The sequence below is a fragment of the Podarcis tiliguerta genome (genome assembly GCF_965153285.1).
Source record: "Podarcis tiliguerta genome assembly, chromosome: 7".
NCBI lineage: Eukaryota > Metazoa > Chordata > Lepidosauria > Squamata > Lacertidae > Podarcis > Podarcis tiliguerta.
The window spans coordinates 69,613,986-69,634,646 of NC_139540.1; the positions used below are offsets into that span (position 1 = coordinate 69,613,986).

Here is a 20,661-nt window from a genome sequence, read left to right on the forward strand (position 1 = left end):
TCTAAGTAAATCACTGAGCGACCTATGAGGACTGTAGTGCATTTTGGTTGCTTTTACCTTCAAAGGTCATTACTGAACCAGTTTGAGGTACAATCTTTATGCTTATCAAAGAATACAAAGTATTAATGGCGCAACCTCCCCTCCCGAAAAAATGCCACAATCTTGTAAATAAGAAATGATGTAGGTGAATGACTTGCTGATGATGATTAATGACCCGCTCAATCTTTATATATGTGAGAAGCAGGAAAGAGTCACGACTGTTGACAAAATGCATTACTGGGTCTTGAGCTACATTCTGCATCATGAGAAATGAAGCCATCTAACTTAGGCCAAATGTCACAAGTGTACGTGTTATTTATTTATTTATTTATTTATTCATTCATGAGTGAATGAGTGAATGAATGAATGATGACGAGTTGCTGGTGCTGCCCAGGAATCCAAAGAAACAAAAACAAACAAACAAAAACAAGAAAGAAAGAAAGAAAGAAAGAAAGAAGGAAAAGTAATTTTTATATAATATAGATAGTGTAATTTGTGAGTTTCTGGACTGTTCCCACACACAACACATGCACACACACACAGGACTTTGACCTGACCCAGGAAACACCTGATCAGGACAAATGATTTCTTTTTTAGTGTTGGAGGGTGGATGCTAGAGCTTAATTATGGTATATTTGGTCTGCCATCTTAACTGAACATAGAACCTCAAATCCAAACATAGATGAAGATTGTTGCTTCCCCCTCGGGAACCCAATGCAGAGTTAGGTGACAATATCTTCAGAGGCATCCCAAGTGGCACTTGCTGGAATTGTCACACCAAATTGGGTGATGATATCTTTAGATATCTTCACTTGCAGTGAATGTAACATCATTGGATGACTTACATGAATGCATGATCCATCTCAGATATCACACGAGAGAGAGTCTTTCATCACCTCATATGCAATGCATTGCAGTCTACACATTCAGCTGCTTGTTACCAAGAAGATATGGGATAAATAATATTATGAGTGAAGTCCACATTATTAATTAGTGTCTCCCTAGCATGCACTGGGATGCAGGTGGCACTGTGGTCTAAACCACTGAGCCTAGGGCTTGCCGATCGGAATGTCGGCAGTTTGAATCCCTGCAACGGGGTGAGCTCCCATTGCTTGGTCCCAGCTCCTGCCAACCTAGCAGTTCAAAAGCACGTCAAAGTGCAAGTAGATAAATAGGTACCGCTCTGGCGGGAAGGTAAAAGGTGTTTCCGTGCACTGCTCTGGTTTCGCCAGAAGCGGCTTAGTCATGACCCAGAAGCTATCTGTGGACAAACACCAGCTCCCTCGGCCAGTAAAGCGAGATGAGTGCTGCAAACCCAGAGTCGTCTGTGACTGGACTTAACAGTCAGGGGTCCCTTTACCATTACCTTTACAATACATGTTCAGTTCCCATGCTTTGGTATTGGTTTGCCTCCAATCTGCTGAACAATGGAAAAGAAAGCAGGCATACAATTCAGAATCTATGATATAGCATGTCCCACAAGCCCTCCATGGCATTGAGAGTGCCATGTCCAATGACCATATTCCGTTCAACTAGTTTCCCACCTTACTTTCATCCAAACCCACTTGAATGTAATATTGCCATATTTCAAAAAGTGAAAATCCAGAAAGAAAAGTTGTTGAGCTTTTAAAGGAAATTCACAAAATTCTACAATTCCTACATGGGCTGCCAAACACCCGGATTTTCCTAGACATTAAGCAATTTTACGCCCAGACATTGTTCGCGAGGGCAGAATCCCGGCTATGTCCTTGACATTCCATTATTAGGTCAAATATCCAAATTGTGAAATTTGGATAAACTCAATGTGCTTTCTGCATTAGAAAGCATTTGAAACTGTATGTTTAAAGTTCCTCTCCATTACACACTAACAGCACCTTCTAATGCAACTATATTTATTTAGAAGTAAGTGCATTTAATGGAACAGTGGTGGACCTTGGGATCTCAAATATGCCCTGAGCATCACCAAAATTTGTGTGTCCCCCCCCCTTTCGCCTCTTGTACTCCAGTCTAAATAATAATTGTGGTGTTCCCTACAGCGCCCCTGAGTGCAGTATGACTGAATCAGTCATGCTCCCCTAAATCCAGCTCCTAGGGAAATGCACAAAAGCTTGCAGCTTTTTCCTTACTTCTGAAGAAAGAGCGAGCTAAGATATTCAGTGTTATGTTCACTCCTACATAATTGCAGGGTTACCCTTTGTGATAACAAGCATGCATTAGCCAGCTTGGAAACACTGTCAGTCGCAAAACTGTCTCCTTGATAAATGAACAGCCAAGTGCTATTTATTGTGTACAGCTGCACAGGCCTGACAAAGAAAAGCCTGATGTCAGTGCTCCTGCCAACTCCAGAGATTCCCCCTTTCAAAGTTGCAGTGCGAAAGCGGAGCCAGTAATCCAGGAAACAACAACGGTCCCTAAGTGCCAATCATGCAGACCTCTGCAGCCTCTCCCACTCTTCTGGGCAAATCAGGATTCAAACTCTTCAGTTTGACCCATAATGACCAATAAGACAGAAGAAGAAGAGTAGGGACGATATCCCACCTTTCACTCCCCTTAAGGAGTCTCAAAGCGGCCAACAATCTCCTTTCCCTTTCTCTCCCTCAACAAACACTCTGTGAGGTGAGTGAGGCTGAGAGACTTCAGAGAAGTGTGACTAGCCCAAGGTCACCCAGCAGCTGCATGTGGAGGAGCGGGGAAGCGAACCCGGTTCACCAGATTATCCCTGCAATTCTAGGGATGGGTGGGGTGTTTTATCACTGAGGGCTTATCTACACTTATCTTTCCTCTACTCTTTCCAGGCACAGTCCGTCCTTTAAACCTCCTTGTCCGAGCGCTCCCCCCTTTTGCTCCAGATCTTTCCCTGTGAAAACCCACTCTTTAAAGCTCAATCAAAGCAAACAGCAACCCATGGGAAACCCGAACTGATGTTTGCTCTGACTGAGTGCTAAAGAGAGGATTTTTGTGGGGAAAGCTCTGGGGTAAGGGGAAAATAATGCTCGGACACAGTGGCATTCTGTTGGTTTCCTGAACCCAGGACAGGCACACAGGTGTGCGCCTGGCTGGGAGCGTGCATGTGCTGGGCAGGGTGGCACCAGCTTTGCCCTCACAGCTGATGCCACTGGAGCAAACCCACTGGAGTGAAGTGGGGCCATGCTGAGCCACCTGGCCACCCATTCAGAGGGGAGCTTGGCCAGCTGGCATGGACCTTGGTGGGCAGCGAGGACACTGAGCTGGGCCAGGCTGCACTGGGGTTGTTTGCAGGGGGGCACGTGGTCTGTGCCCACTCAAAAATTGTGGGCCTGGGGCCACAGCCCCCCCCCCAACACTTTCCCCGCTATGCCCTTGCTCAGAAATGGAGCTTTTAAGTGTGGACTGGAAAGTGTGGAACAAAAGGCAAGTCTGGATAAGACCTGAGTTCTAATACTATATATTTTTTTCAGTTCTGAACTATCTGAAATTGTTATGATAACCTGCCCATGGTTTATGCAATGAAGGATGGACTAAAAATACAGGGTTGCATCAATGCTGTCTGTGAATGGAACAGATTTCTACTCGTGTTACAGGACTCTAGCTTTCTCTCCTCCCCCCTCTAAAACTCTGGAAAATTGGAGGGAGGTGAGGTCCACTGCAGTGGTGGAATAAACAGGCGAAAGCAGAAGGAGGTGAAAAGGCAACTTTCTGAGATACGGAGAGCGGGGAGAGGTACAGAGTTTAGTATCAGACACTCTACCTCCTTGCAGAAGAAGAAATACTATAGAATGCAATGTTGGAGAACGTCACACAATCTGGGTTCCCATCTGCATTAGAAGTCCTCAAATTTGTGTAGTTACATGCATGTGAAGGTCACTTTCATGAGTTCAATTGAGCTACTGTGTAGCATAATCAGAGGAGTGTGCCACTGATAAGGTTGGCCAAATACCGTATTTTTCACTCTATAAGATGCACCAGACCACAAGACGCACCTAGTTTTTGGAGGAGGAAAACAAGAAAAAAAAACATTCTGAATCTCAGAAGCCAGAACAGCAAGAGGGATCGCTGCGCAGTGAAAGCAGCAATCCCTCTTGCTGTTCTGGCTTCTGGGATAGCTGTGCAGCCTGCATTCGCTCCATAAGACGCACACACATTTCCCCTTACTTTTTAGGAGGGAAAAAGTGAGTTTTATAGAGCAAAAAATACAGTACATCCCCACCCACTCCCAACTCAGTTATTTACAGAATGCATAAGTCCTTGCAATCACGTCCCTTTCTTCCTGGAAAAAACTCACATTGAGTCTCATTTCTCCTGCCATGTGCTAATATATGAGAAAAATAGTGTGCTGTTATGCAACCAGGTTTCACAGCAGTGTGTTCAAGAATAGAAATCTTAATGCAGTGTTGAACTTCTGAGGTGCAGTGATGTAACATACCAGGGCTGTAGCTTCTCATATTTAATATTCATGACGTGGAGGCAGAAAGAGTCCCACGATTTTTGAAAATCATTTGAGTGTGCGAGCTGGAGTAATTAATCTTCCTTGCCTGATTGCATTTTTCTTTCCACACCTTCCATTTTTAGTCCTCACACAGCACAGTACAGAAACTCTACTTACACTCCTAAGTACAATCAAAACACAGCAGAATGAAACAAAGATATAGACTCACAGCTCACAGATAATATTGTGCAATTTCCCCCTCCCCTGTCCCTACTGCCCAAATTATTCAGGAAGCATCTTACTTTATTAATCAGCTGCCAGCCTAGAAATATGGCTGTTTATTGTTTGGTTTGCTGCGACAACCGAGAAGCACAGAATGGCTGTCTGAGAAACAAACTAAAATCAGTTGTGGAAATTCCTGGGGAAACTGGTTATGGTGTAGGCATTCAGGCAGTGAAAGAGATTCTACCCCAGACTCCAAAGAGTTTGTTCATTTGCTTGTCAGTGGCTGCTCCCAGACTGCAACTCCCTATCTGGAGAAGCTAGACTGGCTCCTTTCTTGTTGTCCCTCTACCCACAGATGAGGACCTTCTTGTTCAAACAGGCTTTCAGGAATTTCAATCTCCGTGAATGCATTCCCCAAGAAGATCACATTCACACCATGCTGGTTTTTTATATTTTGTTGAAAAATACCAGATATGGTAAAATAAAAGAATTCCCTGGATGCCTAGATCCAGGTTGGGGAAAGCACTCTTTGGTGAGAAATCCCGAACACAGATTTGAAATCACAAAAAATGCACCAAAGTAAAGTATGGAAATATAGACTGTTATACATGTCAGTTTGCATTTCTTCATACGGAAAGTATTGCTTTGGTATGTACATCTTTCCTATTTGACTTAATTCAAGAGGGTTCTGGAAGCTTCTCTGTGTGAAAGAAACAAGCAGAAGGTTCATGATGTTTCGGTTATTCCTTCAGAGAAGCTGAGTAGAGCTGGCTTAAACTGGTTCTGTTATCTCTTCTGTCAAGGTCATGCTGACTATAAAAGTAGGGTCAGAAGGAACCTGAGTTTCTCTTTCTGTCTCTCTTCCTTCTGGTGTGGTGTTCTGTACATAGTATGCTATACAGTGGTACCTCTAGTTACAAACTTAATTAGGTCTGGAGGTCCGTTCTTAACCTGAAACCATTCTTAACTAGAGGTGTCCTTTCGCTAATGGGGCCTCTTGCTGCTGTTGCACCGCTGGTACATGATTTCCATTCTCATCCTGGGACAAAGTTCTCAACTCGAGGTAACATTTCCAGGTTAGCAGAGTTTTTAACCTGAAGTGTTTGTAACCTGAGGCGTTTGTAAGTAGAGGTTCTACTGTAGCATTAAGGTATAGATTTATTATAAGTTATTGTAAGTTTAAGTTAAGTCTGCTGCAACTGGATTTCTTATGGTCAGTGCCAATCCTGAATGTATTGGATTTGTGACCATTATGCTCATTTGCCTTCAGTAGCAGTAAAACTCTGCTGAATGAAATATTGTCTCTGGTCTAATTTTGGGAATCCTACAACCTGTTTAAATTGTTACTCTGCTAACTATACATTGGAATCTACTCTGGATCAATATTGAGTAGAATTTCATGACAAAACATTTAAAATAGCCCCTTCTAAGTTGCTTCCAAAGCTCCACACACATTTGGTAAGTTAAAATTGGTTTACTTACAAACACTTCAAAGGTCAGATTCATGTGCTTTTCAATACAGCAGCAAGAAAAGAAAGACGGCAAAACTTAGGCATGTTCCCAAAAGGTAAGTGTTTCTAAATTATTTGTATTGAAAGACAAAGATAGCTTGCGTAGGCCATATAGTCTAAGCTTGGAGTGTCCAGCTTAGACCTCTTTACTGGAAGGATTCACATGGTAAAAAAATGGGGGAAAGTGGGAAAACAAAGAGTTTGGTAGCTGCCCATCCCAAGGTGAGGAGGTGTGACCTATCTAAGTCTGGCAGGACAGTTTGCTCTCTGGTCTTAACCCCTTCATGCTGAATATTGAGGCTGAATATTAAACATACAGGCAATAAGACTCAAAAACAGCTTTCCACTGACACCAATAGAAGCCTCCGTTCAAGCCTAATTGTTGGGGAAGAAGGGAGTATGAATATTTGTGTGTGTGTGTGTGTGCGCGTGTGTACTACTGATTTTTATTTTTATTCCCCCCCCCCCCCCACTGACTACTGTTGAACATTAATTGACCAGTTAGTGGATAGTTGTTAATATGCAGCATTTTATCTGCCCAGCTGAACACATAACTCACTTGGAAATGAGGGTATGATGAAACTGTGCAAAGAATACAAAATGTCCTTCTGTTTGTATCACTATTGTTAATGTTTGTGGATCTGCATGTTTTCTTTCCACTAGATGTTAATACAACACAAAGCTTCTGTTCTTAAAAAAAGGAGCACAGAATTTATGCTACTTTGAAAGCATATGGAGAAACTCTATTCAAATGCAACTTTGTTACCTAAAAAGATGCACCCTACATATTTCTCTGACACTCTTGAATAGCCTATCAAGCATTAATTTGTGCATACTTTAACTTTATTCTTCCATCCTTCAGAAGGATTTGAAACTACTAAACCAACTTCATGCTATCCAGAAGCCTGTGCTATTTAAGCCATATGTTACAGTGGTACCTCGGGTTACAGACGATTCAGGTTACAGACTCCGCTAACCCAGAAATAGTACCTCAGGTTAAGAACTTTGCTTCAGGATGAGAACAGAAATTGTGTAGCGGTAGTGGGAGGCCCCATTAGCTAAAGTGGTACCTCAGGTTAAGAACAGTTTCAGGTTAAGAACAGACCTCCAGAATGAATTAAGTTTTTAACCCGAGGTACCACTGTACTTGTGTTTCGATTTTGCATAGATTCCTCATTGACCTCAGAATTCACCGTCAAAGGTTTTCCCATCACTGCCAAGCATGTGACCAAATGCTTATAAGGCCATTTGTGACATCATAACCACTTTCAGCAGCAACCAAGCTCATTGTGAGATAGGAATAATTCAGTCAGAAGTTTCAAAGAGAGGTGGAGCTAGGGAGAAAAGAGAAATGAGCGAAAAGCAAGATTGACAAAGGCTCAAATGTTACAAAGACTGCACAACAGCACTCCTTGCTCCTCAGATTAAATGGCAGCCCTGGAATGAATCTTCTCTCCCACACTAATGTTTATTTCAACTTATTCCTCTTCCAGATATCATGCTGACATTTGTCTCCACCCCCCACTGTCACCGGGAGGGCAGAGAAATGCATGTTATAATGGTGTCAGGTTGTGGGGTGGGTTGAACTAGATATTACGGAAAGGGGCCATTTTTAGAGCAACTCTGCATATTTTGTACAAAGTAGATCTATCCTGACAGGAGAAGCAGTGTAAGTGGGATGATAAAGAGATGGATTTCAATACATTCACAAGCCATCCTAGAGAGCTAGCATATTTATAATCACCTTCACAGAAGCCATATATAAGGGAGGATTTTCCTCAAAAATAACAGTAAAACAATCAGATTATATGGGGAAAGTCCATTAAATGATGAAATAAACACTCTTTTTTAAAAACCTTCCATGATTTATGTGTCAAACTGTTTTCACAAAATGATTTGCCTGCATCTGAAACACACCAACCTACATATCAATTATATCTGAACTTTAGAAGTATTACAAGAGACTGGAACTGAACATACTGACCACAGCAGAGGAAATTATAAAAGATCGTGTCATTTATAACCTTGTCTTAATGCAGACAGTTTTTGTAATAATCAAAGTGCAGTTCCCCCTCCCCTTTTTATGCCCTTCCATATCTAAATTACTTTTATTTCTAGGTGTTTGTCTATGCATCAGATAGTTTTACAACACTTTAAAAAATGTAGAGTAAAGGCAACTATAGGGTTTCATTGTATCACTTCAGATAAGAAGTGTATGGAACATGTACCATTTGAAATCACCACCACAGAAGAAAACACATTTCTATGAAAATGAACCTTTACCGCCTTTTTGATGTGAAAGTTGTACATTATTTTAGGTCATTTCTTTACTAATACAGATCTCCAACAACCAGTACTATTCTTCTAGAAAAAGAGGTGCCGGAACTCACCATGAACACCTCCCTTGTTCTCTTATAAAGGCAATGGTGCCCACCTGAGAGGTATCAGAACTGAGTTCCGGTGAGCTGCAGCTGGGGGAAAAAAGCTCTCCCAATAACTCTTTCTCCTCACATGTAATCGCTGAAGATATTGTTGTGCCTGGCAGAAAATCCAAAGGGCCCTCACATGTCTTCATTTGAGCAAGGGTGCTGTGCAAATAGGTACAGTCCTCCAGCCCAAGATAAACCTATCTAAGTTCCATTGATTTCCATGGACAAGACACAAATATATGCCTAACCATTCCATGGAAGTAAATGGGACTTAAACCTGAATGGACTTGGACAGGATTTTGCACATAATGAGTTAAGTACACTTTTGCAAACCGGTGTTTAACCTTCACCAGAGGCAAAATCCATGGTTGTCACCTCCCAAAAAATTAGGCAAGTTAGTCTAGGTATAGAATATTATTTCTATATAGCTTTGCAACAGTGTGTGCTGAGGCTGAATGTGATGTATTACAGATTAATTTAGTAATATAGAATCTCTGCATTAGAAACAGTGAATAAGTGAATAAACAGTGGCATTCCAGTAAAGTGATTTACGACAGGGAAATTGACTATATCGTGGTATAATTCCTAGTGCAGGCATAGGCAAACTCGGCCCCCCAGATATTTTGGGACTACAGTAAAACTCCCATGATCCCTAGCTAACAGGACCAGTGGTCAGGGATGATGAGAATTATAGTCCCAAAATATCTGGAGGGCCGAGTCTGCTTATGCCTGCCCTAGTGGGATTATATAGTGCGTTAGAAGAGGGTAGTACCTCTGATGGGGGACATATTGTGCTCCTTCTGCAGTAGTTTGTCCAAATTTAGTCCCCACACCACACTCAGCTCACACCTGTGGTTCCTAGAAGCTGTCAGAGTGTGACAATGACCACACCCTGGAAATGGCTTCAATGGGCTGACTACACCAGGTGAGGGTAGCCAATGGGTCTCAAACCCTCAATGAGTTAGAGACTTCCCTTGCATGCAAAGACAGGCTCCAGCGGATTGAATGGACGAGGCCAATAGTGGGTCCAACGGTCAAGAAGGCAGTTTCTGTATGTGCTGTAGAGGGAAGGGAAGGGCAGATGGGGCTCATCAACCTGGGAAGGTAGCCCATCTAGGAGAAGGAAAACCACTGCTGTCTTGTGAAGTATCTATGGGAGAAGGAAAGGCTAAGGCAGGCATAGGCAAACTCGGCCTTCCAGATGTTTTGAGACTACAATTCCCACCATCCCTGACTACTGGTCCTGTCAGCTAGGGATCATGGGAGTTGTAGGCCAAAAACACCTGGAGGGCCGAGTTTGCCTATGCCAGGGCTAAGGAGTAAACCCTACCCAAATCTGGCGTGGAGCCCCTAAGATGGTTGGATGATGCCTTGTTCATCTCCTTTGAGCCAAGTTGTAGCCAAGTTGTTGCCAGACATATTGTAGCCTGTAGCCAAGTTGTTGCCAGACATATTGTTCTGCCTTCCATATTGTCTGAGCAGCCCAGAGCTTCCAAACACATTGCCCAGGCTTGTACCCTGAGAGGTCACTTTGGTGCTGTGCACAAAGTGGTTTGATTTCACCACCAGAGGCATACTCCACTGCCTCTTGAGACAGATGGACGCCAACAACCAGAGCCCTGGGGCCATTTCTTCATAGGTAGATCCGATTTTCTAAAGAAAAGGTAAAGGTACCCCTGACCATTACGTCCAGTCGCAGATGACTCTGGGGTTGCGTGCTCATCTCACTCAGTAGGCTGAGGGAGACGGCATTTGTCCGCAGACAGCCTCTGGGTCATGGGGCCAGCATGACTAAGCCGCTTCTTGTGGGGACAGAAGCCAGAATGCCATTTACCTTCCCGCTGGAGTGGTACCTATTTATCTACTTGCACTTGATGTGCTTTCGAACTGCTAGGTGGGCAGGAGCTGGGACTGAACAACAGGAGCTCACCCCGCTGCAGGGATTTGAACCGCCAACCTTCTCATCTGCAAGCCCTAGGCTCTGTGGTTTAGACCACAGCACCACTTGTGCTAGTCCTAGTTAAATCTCCTAGTCCATTCACCACAGGCCCAGCAGTGATCTGGTGAATGGCAGGGGTTGGTTAGCCTTCCTGCTGGTGATTAGACAGCCAGCAGGCCAGTTGTGGGGCAGTGAGAAATGTCCCTATTTCTATGTGAGGAATGTTGGGGGGGGGGTATGTTATTTTAGCAGTCAAGTACTTTTTGTTCATTACATGCTTGTATAAATGTTGTCTTTCCTAAGCAATCAGAAGATGGTTTGATTAAAAAACAACAACAAGGAATAAAATAAGAAGACTCTTTAGCGTCAAACAGGTAACTCTAGCACGTTAGGTTAAGCACCATGTCCTAAGAAAGAGGCTGAGAGCTTTAATGCATTTTCTCTAAATTGTTTTGCACAGACTGTTCTGCATGTACAGGCATATGGCTCCTGTGTTTAATTATCCTTTTGTTTGTACGTTTGCTGCATAACGGACATATTTATATTACATTGTGTGCTGTCATCTCTCTGCGTACTTTCAAACATTTATTTTAATGAAGTACTTGTAACCCTGAATTTGTCTAGCTGCTGATAAGTGTTTATGACTGTGTTTTAAAAAATGCTCCCCCCTCTTTCACAGCCAATGGTAATGAAGCTGTTTGTATTTGATTCTTTTCAACGTTCCAGTTTGATGGGGAAAAAGAGGGCTTTACATTCACAGTCTGACAAGATTGTGAATGGGATAGCAGTTTTTTTATTGGATTGATTGGTTGCTTGTTACCCAGGGAGGTCTCCAAGTGACTTATGTTTAGAAAGAAAAACATAGATTCATCCTACCTTAAAAGAAAATAATACAAAGCATTAACATTGTTATAATTTGAAACAACCTCACCGAAATGTGACAGAAAGCCTTGGCAGCACACAAACAACAAAACACAATCAACTCAGTCCCTCAAAGGCATGGGGAAAGGGGCGAATTTTAGGTAAAGGTAAAGGGAACCCTTACCGTTAGGTCCAGTCATGGACAACTCTGGGGTTGCAGCACTCATCTCGCTACAGCTTCCGGGTCATGTGGCCAGCATGACTTAGCCACTTCTGGTGAACCAGAGCAGCGCACAGAAACGCCGTTTACCTTCCCGCCGGAGCGGTACCTACTTATCTACTTGCACTTTGACGTGCTTTCGAACTGCTAGGTTGGCAGGAGCTGGGACTGAGCAACGGGAGCTCACCCCATTGCAGGGATTCGAACCGCCGACCTTCTGATCGACAGTACCAAAAAAGGTGTCAGTGAAGGTGTTAGGTGGACCTCACTGGGGAGAGTGTTGCACAGGTCTGTTGGGATGCATCCAAGGAAACGGGGGCAATTGGCAGGCCCCCCCAGCTGGCTCCAGACCACCGGCCAGCAGCCGGGTGAACTCCGGTCCTTGGATCAGCATGTATCTGCAACGCTCCAGAAGCTGTCAGAAGCTGGGCACGAAACCAGCAGAGATAAGAACTCTTTGCAACGGAAGGGCAGAGAGAGGCTGCCCAAGCATTTTATTCAGCATCGGGACAAAGGAAAAACATGTCTGCTCCCCTTCATGTCCAAGCAAAGAGCATAAGGAAATGCTATACACGATGGAAGTTCCCAGCAGGCTGTGCTGGAAGTAAACAGACACGTAACATACAACAATCCACACATCTGTTCCTCTTAAGGTGGAACGGAACATTAATATCCTAACAAGGTCGGGAGCAACAACTGAAAAGGGTCTTTTCATTGTCACTCTCCAAACCTCACACAGAGGACAGACCTAGAGAAGGGCCTCAGATATCCATTTCTGCTTCAGGTCTTCCCAGAGGCATCATGTTGGCCACTGTGAGAACAGAACGATGATGTATCATTGGTATTTAACTCCTAGTAAATTAGCAAAAATGTATGAAATGGGGTCAAATGTATGCTGGAAATGTAAGGGAAAAGAAGGCACCTTTAATCATATGTGGTAGAAATGTATGGTAGTAAAATAATTTTGGGAAATGATATAGAGTGGTACCTCGGGTTAAGTACTTAATTTGTTCTGGAGGTCCGTTCTTAACATAAAACTGTTCTTAACCTGAAGCACCACTTTAGCTAATGGGGCCTCCTGCTGCCGCTGCACCACCACTGCACGATTTCTGTTCTTATCCTGAAGCAAAGTTCTTAACCTGAAGCACTATTTCTGGGTTAGCGGAGTCTGTAACCTGAAGCGTATGTAACCTGAGGTACCACTGTATAATGAGTTGAAAAAATGTTTAAAATATTTTCTAAAAAACTCAAAGCCTTCCTTTTAGGAATTCTAGGTGCCAAAATCCCAAAGGAGCAGATAAGACTATTTATGTCTAAGACTGCACAGATGTCCAGAGATGGAAGGAAGATAAAATCCCTACCAGAGAAGAATGGCAGAAAAGTTGATGAATTATGCCGAAATGGCCAAAATGACCGGAAGAACCAGAAAACAGGAAGACCAAAAATTTAATAAGGAATGGGGAAAATTTATAACTTATCTTTAAAAAAAACATTGTAAACAGTTAAAATTGTTAGTAGGATTGGAATATCACCTTTAGTTTAATGATGAATTTTGGACACAATGGAGAGGTAAAAGATTTTGGATTATCACAAAAGATGCAGGAGGAAATGATTAACAATAAGACCCCCAAAGGGGAGGAGGGAAGCCCTGGAGATTCCTTGGAATCTTGTATTTATGTTGTAAGTTGGACATGTGAGTGTAAAATTTAATTTGAAAAACCAAATAAATTTAAAACAAAACAAAAAACCCCAAACAGAATGCTGGGCTAGATAGGATTTTGGTTTGATCCAGCAGGACATTTCATATGTTTTTTTTTATAGACAGTGTATACATTTTTCCATTATTTCCTTTGTTTAGAATTCATCTTAGTTTGCCAGTCGTCAAAGCCAGAGCCTTGCTACAGAGCAGAGTTTCCCAAACTTGGGTCTCCAGATGTTTTGGACTACAACTCCCATCATCCCTAGCTAGCAACACCAGTGGTCAGGGATGACAGGAATTGTAGTCCAAACACCTGGAGATTCAAGTTTGGGAAACCCTGATATAAAGAATGCCTGCGAGGTTAATTTTGGATACGGTGGGAGAAGTGGATATTCCATAAGAAAAGGTTTTCCTAGAGATGGGGAGAGGATATGCTTGGTCCATCTGGACCAAGCAGATGTGACACTAAGAGCGATGGCGACATTTGACTCAGCTCACATTTCAAGGTGAGGCTACCTAATTCACGTTTTCCCAAACAATATGCCAACAAAAACAGAGCTATCCTTTGAAATTTGCATTTCTCCAAATATTGCAATATGGTTGTTCTTTTAATTGTTTTTATAAGTAATTGTTTTCTATGTTTCTATTATACCGTAGATCACTTTAAGATGCTTCATAAGCAGTGATTCATAAATGAAATGATTTTTTTTGAAAGTATCTGATATGGGCTGTTCATCCTCCCCCCCCCCCCCACAGGTGGCTTTTGTGGTCCTCTTTGCAAAGCAACTTTTGTGAGAAACGGATTTCTTTGAAACTCTGACCCAGTGCCATGGTTCCAAATCTCAATCCATCAATTAAAATAAAAAATGAAAGGCAACACATGGCATTTCGTAACCTCCAAAGAATGACTGAACAGATCCAGGCTGTTAATAGTAATGCTTTGTGCTATCTATTCTCCTAAATCAACATTCAAGCCACAGGAAAAGCCGCAGGCTCAGCATTATATAAAGCACACACTACAGATTATGCAATGAGAATCCTCTGAAAGCATATTACAAAGCTGAATACCAAGCAGGCGTCTCTGCTGGGGGTGCTCCAGGTGAGTAACTACCTGGTGCAATCAAAATGGAAATCATTTGTGGGTGTTGTTTCTTGCGGGATGTTATTTTATTTTATTTTATTTGCAAATTTTATTGCCAGCATTTCTCATGTAAGCACCACACAGTTTTCTTTGAAATACATTTTTTCCAGGTGTGAATGAAAAAAAAAGCAAACAGATTTCCTGTAACATTTTGTAAAAATAAATAAATGTTTACACACAATACATTACAGTTCCAAAGGATTGTTCAGCAACACGGAAGGAAGACGAGGACTGAAAGTCTGCACAGTGTATTGAGAGATCACTCTTAAGGCTGCCAGCAGTTCCTCTGGCTATGTATCTAACAGGAAATGAAGGTTATCATCTTCTCCGGTGGAGAGGGGAATTGTAGGACAGAGTCTTATAATAAAAGTTCACATTTTGTTTACGTACTTCAGCCCCACTTTTCCGTTCGCTAACAGGGAAATCATAGCAGGCTGAGTGAGCAAGACTCAAAGGTGAATGAACTACCAGATCCAAAGCCTTGATACACTTGCATCTGTCAGGCAAAAGTTGGAAGAGGGCACAATTCTCCTTCTTCCGTCAGCATTAAATAAAAGATTTCCCTGTATAACTACACCTGCACCAAGACATGACAAGGACTACTTGATGGATGTGGAGATTTGATGGAACTCTACATCCCTGACTGGGGAGTTGTTGTTTGTTGTTGTTTAGTCGTTTAGTCGTGTCCGACTCTTCGTGACCCCATGGACCAGAGCATGCCAGGCCCTCCTGTCTTCCACTCCCGCAGTTTGGTCAAACTCATGCTGGTAGCTTCAAGAACACTATCCAACCATCTCGTCCTCTGTCATCCCCTTCTCCATGTGCCCTCCATCTTTCCCAACATCAGGGGGTTTTCCAGGGAGTCTTCTCTTCTCATGAGGTGGCCAAAGTATTGGAGTCTCAGCTTCAGGATCTGTCCTTCCAGTAAGCACTCAGGGCTGATTTCCTTAAGAATGGAGAGGTTTGATCTTCTTGCAGCCCATGGGACTCTCAAGAGTCTCCTCCAGCACCATAATTCAAAAGCATCAATTCTTCGGTGATCAGCCTTCTTTATGGTCTAGCTCTCACTTCCATACATCACTACTGGGAAAACCATAGCTTTAACTATACGGACCTTTGTTGGTAAGGTGATGTCTCTGCTTTTTAAGATGCTGTCTAGGTTTGTCATTGCTTTTCTCCCAAGAAGCAGGCGTTGGTGTTAGCCTCCCACTGTGGTTTTTTCTCCAGTTGGGTGCATACCAAGAAAACAGGAGAATTTGGAATCAGCAGAACCAAAGTTTCTCCTATGAAGTATCAAACACACAGTCTTCCCTTTCTGCCAGAGAAGCGTCAACAGCCAAGGGTGAATAGTGTCCTTCAGTACTGCCTGGGAAGGTGAATCTAAGCTTGGTCCCCTCTCTCTAAGGGTATACCTCTGGCAATATGTAAAATCCTGTGCCTGACCCTCAGACACCCTCAAAAGAACCATAGGATCGTGACCTAACATGCTCGTGGAATTTAAACACCAGAAAGACAGGGGCAATTTTTTTGGAAGCCACATTTAGCAGGAAAATGATGCCCTGTCCTCTAGGGGGGAAGTGCTGGGGGACCTTGACTCGGGTTGCCAGGGTTCAATGGAAACCCACATTCCATATTGCCTTGGGAAGTTGGTGTCAACCACCCACTAAACGTGGCAACTGGACACCAGACATCTCCCACTTGTTGGTGGCCCACAAGTCATTCCTGGAAGCCCTGAGCATTGCTGTTTCCTGCCACAGAGGCTGTCACAAAGAGCGATGCAGAACACTCGAACAGTTTCTGACAAGTTCATCCGATGTCCCTCACAAAGCACCATGTATGAGGAGGAGACTGACACCTAAACCTCACAATAAGCCTGAGTGGAAGTAAACATGGTCATTGTGGAAGTGATACATCACAGCTGGTTGGTGCATGTGGCGATCACACAGGGTCCCTGGACGTTTGACGGTCTATTGATCCCTGTACCACTACTATGATCACTTCCCCGCTGCCACCAACCCGTTTCTCTCAGGTACACACTGAGTCCAGACAGTTGTTAACATTAAAACAAATAATCAAGTTTATTTTATAAGCAGGAACAAGGTTATAGTTTCCGATAATTTTTCTTGTCAGTTTCTTATCCTTAGTTTCTATCCTATACCTTCCTATTAACTTCTAACTGATTATCCCAACTGTCTATCTGACTCCTCCTAACAGATTCTCTCACTCTTTCACATCAAAACTAGACCAACCTACAGACTTATCCTCCCTCTTCCTTCTCCAACTCCCAACTGACTCCCAAAACACTCCAACTCTAACTCCTCCCCTTGGGTTCCCACTGGCCAATCACTTCCCACTCATTTAACCCTTTCCTTATGACCCACCTAGGAGGACAAACGCCACAGTACATTCCAGCCACCTCTTTGGCAGGTAGCATAAACAGCAGGCCCACCTAACAGAGGAAGAAAAGGCAAATGGAGGAGGTATGGGAACTACTTTCCCAAAAGAGACTGAAGCAAGGGAGAAAGATTGTGGAGAAGAGGAGAGCTAGGACCCTGAGTTATCTGGGTCTAGTACCCAGTGGTGAGCCAACAGCAGCAGGAAACATATGAGAGGCAGCTGAGAGGTAAAATGGATCATTGGGTTTCAAACGGAAGCAAGAGAATGGGATCAATACTTTTTTATTGTATAAAGAAGGCTTGCCACTGAGCAGAGTGCCCAAACCTGCTAATTAGAATTAAGCGAACCATCATATCTCCTCTGAATAAAGGGGTGGATGTGAGGCTCTCAGGATTTTTAGCTCTACGGCACTCTCATCTTCTTTAGGAACATCTAACTATGGCTGTAAGTTAAAAGTAGAAGCTTACGGTTTGGAAGCTACATCTGTCAATCACAACAGCACACCTCCTCCTCCTTTCTCTCTCCTTGTTGCCCGACGTTTTCCTTGTATGGAAAGCTTGCCTGTGGGAGATTCAGAAATATATCAGATCTGAAGCTTCAAGATCAGTCTGCTTTGCTTTGATCTGCTTGGAAGCAGAGCTGTTTCACTTCAGAGGCAGCTGAAAACCTCTGAAACAGACCACCTAGGCCCAGAATTTTGCCATTGTCTGAAAGAGAATACCCCCCCCCTTGAAAAAGGATGTGGCCTACAAAATTGTGTGTGTGTGTGTGTGTGTGCACCAAATGGATACAGTTCAGTGTTTAACATACTACAGTGGCATTATCTCCCCAAGTTACTTAGGAGAACAGAAGTGGGAAGAAGGGTCTAATTAAAGAGGGATGCTCATTTTGTCGTGGGGTGGGTAGGATTTTTCTTCTTTACAGGCAATGATGGATGAGCACTTTGGGGGATGTTATTCTAATGCCATTCTCATACATGAATGTTATGCTACAACATAAGTTGTAAGTCTCTTTGAGACTCTTTTTGTGTGTGTGGAAAGTGATGAATAGATATAATGCATAGTAGTAGTAGCAGCAGTAATAATAATATTTTCTCCTGAGGTACCACACCCTCCAAAATTTATCCAGTGAAAATAGGGATGTCCTATTCCATACCCTCCAACATTTCTTTGATGAAAATAGGGATGTCCTAAGGAAAAGCAGGACATTCCAGGATCAAATCAGAAACCGGTACAGCATATGTAAATTTAAGACTGTCCCTGGAAAATAAGGACACTGTTTATTTGTAAATGCTTACTTTATTGGCTTCATCTAGATCTTCATATACCATTTTGCAAACATGCTTTAATGTTGCAAAACTGACAAGAAAGCTTGATGCAATTTAGCATTCTTTTGACAGCTTTGTACTCCATTTTGGGTCTCTGTCCAAGCTGCACTTGGGAGCAAGTGTCCCAGTCATCCTAAATTCCACGCCAGACTTTTGGCTAGGGGCCGAGTCTGCCTCGCTCGCTGGCGGAGCTCAACTATTGCCCCTGACAGGAGACAAAACAGTTCTGAGCGCTTCAACAAAACAATGAAACTGCTGCTTACTCTGCAATCACTACAATAGCTTTGTAGATTCAGTTGTAAGACGGCTGGGTAGTCTCAGAGGTGCCTGGGAGTTTTTTTGTCTTCATACAATAAGGCAGACAGTTCTGAGCATTTCAATAAAACATGCAGAGAATTCTCTCTAAATTCTAAATTACCGTGCCAAAGCCTAAAGCGCTAGAAGTTTCCTCTCAGTAATCCAAATGATTTTTCTCTCTGTGTGTGTATGTATCTATGTGTAATGCTAAAGAATTTTGATATTACCATTTTAGTTAGTTTCCATAGATACTTGCAATAAGAATGACATGTTATGGTAAATATTGCATTACCCTGTGAATGCAGTGAGACAGAAACCTGCAACACAAGCCTATCTTTAAAGAATTTCAGAAAAGGGGAAAAACACAAGAAATACTTTTTCCGTCCTTTGGGCCTAACTAGCCACCATCTTATTGATTTTATTTATTTAAGAAATTCCCGTCCAACCTTTCACCATAAGGTCCCGGGGTGAGTTACAGCAACATTAAACTTCAATGAAACAATTTTAAACAAACCAAAATGGTTGCTTATCCAGTCACAGGATGAGCGGCTGTTGTGGCTGTTGCAGCCTGTCATGCCAGACCCCTTCCCCTAGGGAGCAATGTCAGGGCTAGGCAACCAGCCATTGGGAATTCCCAGGCCTGCTGTTGGAGATTGGTGGGCTATCACACCATTGGTTTATTTGAATCCAGGGCTGGGACCCTATAAAGGCTGACTGCGGCCGACCCCAAGGACTGTGTTCAGCCAAAAAACAACTCTCTGTACCCTCCCCCCCTTCAATGATGTTGCTGGTTTATGTATGCTAACCTTTTCCTTCTAGGGCACTGTGTTCATTGGCTTTGTTGTGGTTCAATAATGGGTGCTGGTTTTCAGAGCTGGGAATGAATTTTCCTCCCAACAGATTGGCCCCGTTTGGAGGTTTTGTCTTCCCCACAGCAATAGTCACAACGTTGGTGGAATCCTTCTAGTCTAACAACATGCCGTGTTTGTGTGAAGTGGTGTGTCACTCCTTTCCCAGAACTGTGCGGCAACAGGGTACTGTCAGGAGTTCAGCCTACACTCGAGTAGGACCCTGGCAGAGACACATACCCGAATGGCACTTTCTCTCCCTCCTGGTCAATCGTTCAGGAGCTTCAAAAGCTTTCTTCAGCCCGAACATCACAGCAACCGATGCCAACTGACACCGGCACACTTAGGGATCCGCAGAGTTTGCACAACATGCGTAACAGACCTCAGCAACTCAGCATTTTGGCTAATCTACTTTATTTACATATAAACACAGAGAGCACTGCAACATGGCTCTCTCTCTCTAGCATCAGATAGCAAAACACACACACACAAACAAAGGACAACAGTCCCACTTCACAGAACACAGTAACACAAACATCCTGTCTCCGTCACTTCCCACTCTGTGGAGTCAAAACATCATGTGATAGACAAAAATCCCATGACTGCAATCATGGAGCAGGAATTCTAAAAGGTACCCCATTAGAGGAGTCTAGTAGGACGTCTCTGTCCAAAAGTCAAGGCATGTGGCAGATGGACCATAAAGCTTCCTTCAGTGGCTTAGGAGGGTCATATGTATAGACTTGCAGCTTTCAGATGACCCATAAATCCCAGGCTTGCCCTGTCATGTGATAGCCCTCCACCAGGGGGGTTGTGAGGGATATACACCCAATGCTGAAGCCAAATCTAACCTACATCTGGAATCAATACAGTTGTGGCAAATTTTTAAACCCCAGAACATTGTCTTGTTCAGTTTCCCCCCTTTCTTGGCTCAAGCCTTGCTCCCTGGGGTGTGGGGTAGATCACTGCAAATGGGTCCGCAATATATGAATCAGGCAATATATTGTTCTTGGCTCAAGGAAATATAGTAGTATGCTTTATGCCCTAAAATGTGTATGTAAAGTATGATTAGAAATGCACACATAGAGATAAAATATTTTTGCTCCTTTCATAATAATGTAACTATATATTTAAATGTGACTGTTTCAGTTGTGTTGTTGTTGTTGTTGTTACAGATTAATGTGAAGATAGGGTGGAACAGGTGTATGAATGAAAAGATGTGACACTGACATGAACTGCAGTATGCTCAGAAAGGCCATTTTCATTTCCATTCCTTTCCATTCTTCCTCCATCTGAAATTGAAATATGTCTTTTGCTGTAGGGCAT

General features: G+C 43.0%; 1 protein-coding gene across 9 annotated transcripts in view; it reads right to left on the reverse strand.

Moving 5' to 3' along the window:
- The window catches only part of LOC310681635 (uncharacterized protein), a 192,608-nt gene that overhangs the window by 87,980 nt on the left and 83,967 nt on the right, over positions 1-20,661 (reverse strand). Inside the window, exon 4 of one of the 9 annotated variants that reach the window (XR_014513423.1) lies at positions 11,319-11,420. The exons of 7 other annotated variants lie outside the window; for them this stretch is intronic. The gene's annotated coding sequence lies outside the window, so the exon portion shown is untranslated. Of the gene's footprint in view, positions 1-11,318; positions 11,425-20,661 lie in introns of those variants that run through there. One more of the 9 variants, XR_014513424.1, reaches the window with a different exon arrangement.